Here is a 9,063-nt window from a genome sequence, read left to right on the forward strand (position 1 = left end):
GCTTAAGTCTAGGAATAAGAGTAAAATGACATTATTCTTAGAATTTTGACACACTTAAGACTAAAATATTAAGTTAAGACTGTAAAAAACATACAACCTTATATTGTAGCTGCTTAATTTCCTATCTATCTACCTGTCTGTCTGTTTATCTGTCTGTGCATGTAGGCCTACATGTTGCATACTCAGCCTAAATGACTGCCTCTCGCCCTAAAGATGCCAAAGCAAGGAAAGCCAGATTCATTCTGGACCGGTGTCATGATGCTGTTTGCCCAGGGGAAATATAAATTTTCCACTGGCCAGAGACCCGGGAGCAGACGTTGGAAGGCAGTGTTAGAGAGGATAAAGAATTGTCCGCTGACCCCTGCATATGGCCTAACGGTCAGAAAAAAAGATATTTTTGGGAAAAATATTCCCTGCAAATGTGGCTTCCATGATGTAAGTAATGTCATTGAATCCTTAAACATATGATGTGAGACAACGATGCTGACAAATGCTTCCTTTACAGCTGTTCCCCATGGCTGGTTCTTCGCTGTATGTGCTTGATTCTCCAAATGACTTGTTTTGATGCAGAGTTTTGTGTGATTTAGAGAATAAGAGGATATAGAGAGTAAATACAAAATGTTGTTTCCCCCAGTCAGGACAGCACACAGGGACCGCAGCAGGTCCGCAGCAGACAGGGACCGCAGCAGGTCCGCAGCAGACAGGGAGCGCAGCAGGTCCACAGCAGACAGGGAGCGCAGCAGGTCCACAGCAGACAGGGACCGCAGCAGGTCCACAGCAGACAGGGACCAGTGGTAATACAATGACATGCTCCCTTTGTGCTCAGGAAGTGCTCTCTGACCAGTTTACACAGCATCTGTCAGACTTCCATGTCCAGGAGGAGTGTGAGCACTGTGGCACAAAGGCCATGGGTTCTGTCAGGTTATCAGAGCACCTTGAGAAGTGTCATGTCTTAACCTCACCTTCAGCCCGTCCCTCCACTACCCCAGCCCAAGAGATGACACCGACACCAATCGTCTCTCCCCGAGATGCTCCAGCTACAGTCTGCCTCACAGCCCAGGAGACGACACCAACCATCTGTCTCCAAGTTCCTCCTGCTCCTACCCCTCCAACCCTATCTGAGATGGCACCAGCGACTCAGAGTGGCACACCACTTCCATCTTCTCCTGCTTCTGCTCCTCCTCCAGCAGCACCAGGACTACCAGTCCCTCTGCGCTTTCCAGAGGTAAGCCGGGCCAGGTTTTTACCAAAGCCATTCCTCCGGGTCATCAAGCCAGGTGATTTGGAGTGGATTGCCCACATTCTCTATGACGCAAGAGGGCAGCTGAAACAAAATGTCAGGGAAAATTGGCACCACCCCCCAAGCCCAATCAGATCTGTGGCACCTCCAAACCCACATGATTACTTTCGTCAGAGGATGTTCCTGTGGGCACCAATGCGCATGTGGGGCATACCTTTGAAATGTAATCAGTGCAACCGAAAGATGCACCACTCTGGCATTTACACCAAGGTCAGAGAGGTCATTGATGTGGACAGCAAGTACTATTTAATAGGGGGAGATTACCCAAGGTGCAGCCAGTGCAAACTACCTGTCTGTCCTTGGAGTAGTGATATTTTAAAGCAACTGGACCCCTCTAACCGCAACAAATTCCCTGCTGTGTTGACTACACATTTGGCACTGGACAGAAAATGTGTGACACTTTTGCGTCCTAGAACAGCAGGGAATAGCTCCAGTTACCTGCAGCAGGCCTTTCAAGAGGCACACAGTGAGGAGTGGGCCAGGAGATCCTGTGACTATTTCACAGATTGTGAAATTCACAAAAGATCCTGCCTGAAGCAGTCCCAGGCTGTTTATTCCCCGCCACCACCCTTCATTCCCTTGCCCCTGGCCCAGTGGTTTGAGACAGTGCATGCCAACGATGTTGTCGGCCACCTTGATGAACTCAAAGGTGTCATCACTTCAACGTTTGGCAGAATTCTGAAGCTCGATTCCACTAAGAAGGTAAAAGTAAACCTGTATAAGCTTGAGCTCATTTGTTCTTTTAGGGTTTAGGGAATACATGTGCTAATGATGTATATTCTTTTGTTATAACAGGTGACCAAAAAACTGGCTGGTGGTATTGAGAACACGGCAACATGGATGACCAATGTTGGGAACGAGTATGGTCAGGTCCTCAACTCTGTCCTCACAACTGGCGAGGGGGCTGGACTGGATGACCTGTGCCAAGGGATCGTCCAACGGTACAGGGATGCTGGTGAGCCACAGCCAGCCGCCATCTATGTGGATAGAGACTGTTGCAGTGACAGAGGTGGGTTACCTGTAATTTGGGTTGATGTTTTTTTGCCAAATAATGCAGTTGATGACACTAGAAACCAGTGGCTGCTGGTGACTGCTCTTCTGAGGGGCACAAATTCAAAATATGGGTTTGGAGTGTCATGTGTGTCGCTTGTGGTTTCAAAAAATGTGAACCATGTGCTAGGGCTGCACGATTAATCGTTTTAAAACCGAAATCGCGATGTGAATGGATGCGATTTTCGAATCGCAAGAAATGCGATTATTTCGATTCAAAACTATTAAATATAACAATCATCTAGTACGCAGTTTTTGACAGTTCGCTTCATGCGCATTTTACGTTTGATGCAGTTTAGACCAATAGAGGGCATGAACACTGAGGTGCCGACTACACGTCAGATAACACCATTTGGAAAACATGAGCGCGAGCAGCAGTTCAACTCCTCAACAAAGTGTACGGCCATATGATTTCCGCGATGCGGAAAACACGGACAGAATCGCGAAATGCATACAAATGGAATTAACTGCACAACGCGGAATGTCATGAAGTTGGCAGATTTTGGATTCAGTCATTTTAAAAACGCATTATAACTCATTAACCGGCAAATGAAAGGACAGAAATGCGCGAAAACATTTCCCTTTTGTGTAATGTTGGACTTAAAGAAAGGTGTATATACGTCCGTTTCTCGTCATGCATCGCAAACAATGACAAGCGCCTCATCAGACTATAAGCAGGTTTCATTAAAGCCCGGAACACAGCAGACGAAAGAGGTACATTATACTTTCTTGCACGCGCACATCTGCGCCGCTTTGAATATTTACAGGCATGAGGGTTCATGAAGCGCGCACACACAGAGCAGTCAGCACACGCGTGATCACTAAACTTAAGTTTTCTTTCTTGTCTAAGTGAACATAAACAGCTGGATGTTTATCAGTAGGCTATATTGAAGCAGAGCAGTTTTAAAGCTGTCTTGTGTTTTAAAGTGACAGTAACCTGGTGCTTTCTGTGTCAGAAATGTTTATTACACACCAAAAATTAAAATCACTCCTTACTCTTAACTGAACAAGCTTCTTCAGCTCCACATTTAAAATCCTACAGTGAGGACTGTGCAGTCTTTTATTTGTATTTTTTGCTTATGTTAAATCATAGATTCTAATAACTAATATATTTACATTTATTACAGATGCCTGAAAAGTAAAACAAGATGAGTATAGTCTTATGATTAAAAGAAAAACTAAACATTTGCTTATCAGATGCATTGTTGTAGTGACAGCCAAAATACATTGGCCTATATGTTATTTTAAATAAAACTTTCAAAAAAAAAAATTTAAATTGTATTTTTTTTAATGTTCTTAGATTAAAAAAAAAGTTTGTCTGCAGAATATCAAAGTCCTGCAGACAACTTGGTACAATGTTTAAGGGGTTTTAAATAAACAGTAGCACAGCATCTTTCTTTGTTGCTATTAAAGAGTAACTAAACCCTAAACCAACTTTTTTTAGTTAATGATCTGTAAGAATGATGCTTTATTAGTGCTGTTCATTGATTTTAGTAAGTTTTTTGACATTAGGATATAAAGTGTTTCAACACTATAAAATATGGTGTAAAAACGTCTGAGTGCTGACCTCTTCAGGTTGAACGATAGCTACTGCAGTTGAATTTTCCTATTGGATGTTGGGTCCAAAAAGTAACTCGTGACGTAAGCAGATTCAAGCTCACCACGCCCTTGTTACGATCTCATTACACACTTAAGTTCGTCCCCTCTATCTCCGTTGGGATCTGCCCACTTTTCTTGCATTTTTCAAATATTGCCAGTGGGTGGAGTCAGGCTCTGACTAGGGGTTTAGTTACGCTTTAAAATCACCACAACAAACCTGGATGTACCTCTTTTATTATATACTAATGAATCGCACTTTAAATCGCGAATCGCAATTTTGATCAGAAAAATCGCAATTAGATTTTTTCTCAGAATCGTGCAGCCCTACCATGTGCATCACGTGTTTTGTCAAAATAAGTGCCTGCTCCACACGTGTCAAAACCGTTTATGATAAAAGAGACGCTCACATTCACAAAATACACACAAGACACTCCCTTACAGTGAACTTGAGATTATATGAGTATCTGGCAAACACAAGTGTCTTTTTTATAAACCCATAAACCCTGCAGCAGGCACTTATTTTGACAAAACACGTGATGCACATAGATTCACATTCACTCGACCCACCGAACACATATTTTGAAATGACAAGCCACACACATGACGAATGCATACATGTTGTGAGGAATTTTTTTTTATTCATGATCTTGTGAATTTACACAGGGGTGAGCCCAGTTCTCCATTGGTTTCGGCCATGGACGTCCACTGTGCGGTTGGATGTGTTCCACTTTATGAGGCGATTCACCAAAGGTCTCATCACGGAACACCATCCACTCTATGGTACGTTCTGCTCCAAATTGTCGAGCTGCATTTTTGAGTGGGATTACCAGGACATCAGTAATCTGAAGGAGGCGAAGCGGTCAGAGCTGAGGCAAAAGCATCAGGGCTATGAGCCAACAGATGCCCAGGTGTTGGCGAGCATCAGCCCTAAAGAACTAGCCAAGCACTGCCGCAGGAAAACCCGGGGAGTGGAGGAGACCCGTGCCCTCATCAAAAGTCTCCTTGACTCCATGTGGAACCTTGTGGACGGCACTGGGCTACACCTTATTAACCACGAGCGCATGTCTGAAGTGTGGAAGGTACAGCAAAAACACCTTGCCTGCATCCAGGATCCACCAGGAGTGCAGCTTTATACTAACATTGGGTCAGGGCTGGAGAAAGGAGACAAGACACTGGATGTTCTAAGATGCGCCAGAGGGTCCTCCTCTTTGGAAAGCTTTCATAAGCACCAGTGTGCTTTCATTCCAGGCATGTTAAAACCTCACACACACACATGGTATATTTTGCTATTGAATGTTGACATAATATTGTTGTAATTTGTTGTAATCAGTGATCCTGTTTTTTGTCTGAGTAGGGTGGAGATGCAATGCATTGCACACTCAGATGTACATGCTTGAGGGTGTGTCAAGGTGGAATTTAAACCGGTCAGCACAAGCACTTTCAATGACTGAGACATCCAGGACAAAGCTGTATGACATTCGTTTGATGTCCAATGTAAATGCCCTCAGCAACAAAGTCTTGGGAAAACCTCTTCTTCCAGAGTTTATCCCCCCTGGGAAACCTACAGGTAAGAAAAGTCTGCTGTTGATGATCAGACCTATACTGTGACATGGTACGCAAGTAAACAATTTTTCCCTTGATGAATATCTATTGCAGGAGAGCGAATTGCTGTTGAATATCTTCTGGCACAATCCAACAGAGGAGATCTTCTGAGCCAGCAGACTGGTAATGCTGACATCCTGCCTGAGATCTTGGATGAAGACCTTGAGGATGAATGTCCTGATGTGACCGTACCACAGGCTCATGACCTCACATTGCAGGTAATATTATGTCAACAGTATATCTGGGGTCTGTTCTTCATACGTGGATTAATCAGTCAGCTGGATTTGATTGTTGTCGATTTGTCTTGATCTTGAATTATTTAGTTCTTCGAAACTCATCCTAGAGTTGCTGTCATAGCAACCGGTCCGTAAGATTAAACCAGCTCGGGAGCAGGCTTATTTCATGTAAACAACATTAGATTGCACCTTTTTAAGCGGATGTGATACGTAAAATCTGTCAGAGTTATGTATTCTCATTATACGAGGGCAATCTGCGTAAGATGTACGATAAATATGAAAAGCATTTCAAATTCAACACATAAAAAAGGATAGATTGAATCTTTTAGCAATGTTATTTAAAAAATATATATAAAAGAAAAATGTTTATGTACTTGTGCATCTTTTTTTGTGGAGCAGCTGTTTTACTTATTCTTAAACGAATGACAAGACAAACATGCTTATTGTAGGAGCCTAAATGCAGTTATTTGATAAATAATTTTAATTTATGTGTTAAATAGTAATTTTCATCATTCTTTTATGTGGAGGAAATAGAAGGGCATATTTACAGTATTTACAGTTTAATGTAGTTAATATTTACAGTTATGCAATAAGTTAATTGTGTAATTATCTAAAATGTATGTGGATAATTTATAGTGCATTTATATTATTTGGGGATATTTTGAGAATAATAACTGTTAATGCATGTTTACCTTTGAAATGCACAGATCTTTGATTACTTATACTCTCGCGAGAGTGGTAAACGGAAGTTGTGACGTTTTTTACTAAAAATAAGTCAGGCAAGCGGATGGAGCCGCATAGTTTTTTGACCTTTCTCTCTCTCTCTTTGATCGTTAAATAATCACTTTTATTTACTGTAATATTCCTGTGCTGAAGTTTTTTGTTGCAAGTAAAGGATACAGTTTTTTATACGAGTGGTATTGTGGATTATTGGATGTGGATTGTGGACGAAGGGAGTGGATAAAGCGTCAAGCTAGGGCTTCATTTATTGGAAATCTACATTTTAGTCAAAAAACTCGCTCTTCACGGATTATTGGACTTTGGGAAAAGGCTTGACTTGAGACAAAGGACGGAAGGAGGATACTTTCACAGTGAATCTGTAAGTTGTTTCTTTGATTGCTGTGGCGGATCGTAACTTTAATGCACGAGGAGTGCGGTTGCTCTGCGCGCCGCCGTAGATAAATAAATAAATAAAAAGACGCCGTTCGGCTGAACGACGAAGCGAAACGCATTGTTTGCGCGTTAATCTCAATATATGGTTTTGACATTTGCACTATTTAAGTGTGGAAACATTCACTCGTTATGGATGAACAAGACAGTGAAAAACGGACAGTAAAAATGACTGAGAAGGCTGTAGAAGAACACAAGTCTAGACAACTTCATGCACGCAGGTATAAGCTATCCCAGCTAACAAGCATGGTAAAGCATATTGAGCAATTAATGGAAGATGATGCAAATGCTGACATCGTTAAAAACAAATTGCGTGTGGATTTCAGTGGTTTGCAGCAAGAATTTTCCGACTTAAATTCTAGTTTGAGAAAATTTATGTCTGAAGAAGAATTCCTGGATGATCAAAAGAATTGGTTTGATCTTAAAAATAAGTCAATAAATGATTTCTTCTGGAAATGTGAGGAATGGATGAAAGAGGTCATGAAACGCTCTGAGCAGGCTGCAGAGACTGATAAACACGTAATGCCCACAGACAGTAGGTCTACATCATCAAAAACCACCACAAAACGCTCAAGCAGACCTGGATCACGATGTGGAAGTGTGTCATCATCATCTTCAGTCAGAATAAAGGCAGAAAAAAGACGCCGGGAAGCTGAGCTGCAAGCAGAAGAAAAGCGGCGAGAGGCGGAGTTTGAGGCTGAGCAAAAAAGAATAGAGGTTGCGATAAAGGCTAGAAAGGAGATGCATGCAATGCAGACTGCTCTTGCTGAGTCAGATGCAAAAATGGAAGTTTTGCAAAAATATGAATGCACACAAGCATCCGAGAGCAGTATAGAAGCTAAAGAACGGATCGCTGAAACAGAGGTGAACAGCACCTACCAACCACCAGTACAGCACACACGGCCTACGTCCAACTTCGAAACCAATGTTCAGTTAGCAAAGCCGGAAATAGCCCTGCCTGCATCAAAAATGGACCTCAATGATGGACCTGTGCTTGATAGTTTATGTAAGGCTCTCTCACAGCAAGTTGACGTCACTGAGTACCTTGTGAAGAATCACAAGGCCACATTACTCCCTGAACTCACCATTCCAACATTCAAGGGTGATCCACTTGAGTATAAATCCTTTATCAGATCTATTGAACATGGAGTTGAAGGTCGCACTGGTGACAGTCGTGATCGCCTACAGTTTTTGTTGCAGTACACAAGTGGACAACCACATGACTTGGTAAAAAGCTGCATTCACATGGAACCCTCAGCAGGTTATGCTAAAGCGAAAGAATTGCTGAAGGAGTTTTTTGGTGATGACTACAAGATAGCAGAAGCCTACATAAAGGAGGCTTTGAATTGGCAGACAATCAAATCAGAAGATGGCGCTGCACTTCAGTCTTTTGCATTGTTCCTCACAGGCTGCTGCAACACAATGACTGATATAAGCTACATGGAAGACTTGGACAATACCGCTAACATAAAGGCACTGGCTAACAAGTTGCCATATAAACTAAAAGAAGCATGGAGAAAGTCTGCATGTGACCTACAAGAAAAAACAAGAAATAGAGTGAAGTTCAAGGATTTTGTCGGATTTGTCAACAAGCAAGTTAGATATATCTTACACCCACTCTATGGGAACATACAAGAAACCACCACCAGGCCAAAACACACAGTACAGCAGAGAGCAAACCTACAATATGCAGAGCCACTCAAACCAAAGAAAGTATTTACAGCAGCTATTGTCTCATCCCAGACTGAAAACAAATTCAAAATTGAAAATGACAAACAACTAACACCAAAAACACAAAATGTCTCAGTGGACGCAAACAGCAAGCCTTGTGTTTATTGCAAGGGAGAGCAACACAGTCTCACAGTCTGCAGAAAACTCAAGAACAAGCCGCATAAAGAAAAGATTGATTTCCTGCGAAGCAAGGGTCTGTGTTTTGCATGTTTGAAACATGGTCATATGAGTAACAGCTGTAAAGAGAAAACTCAATGCCAAGAATGCTCTCGACTTCATCCCACACTGCTGCACATGAACACTAAAGGCTTGCGAGAAGAAACAGCAAGCGAGCGTTGTGAACAGCAATCTGTTTCAAGTGCCCTTGTACACATG

The sequence above is a fragment of the Paramisgurnus dabryanus genome, chromosome 14 (genome assembly GCF_030506205.2).
Source record: "Paramisgurnus dabryanus chromosome 14, PD_genome_1.1, whole genome shotgun sequence".
Lineage (NCBI taxonomy): Eukaryota > Metazoa > Chordata > Actinopteri > Cypriniformes > Cobitidae > Paramisgurnus > Paramisgurnus dabryanus.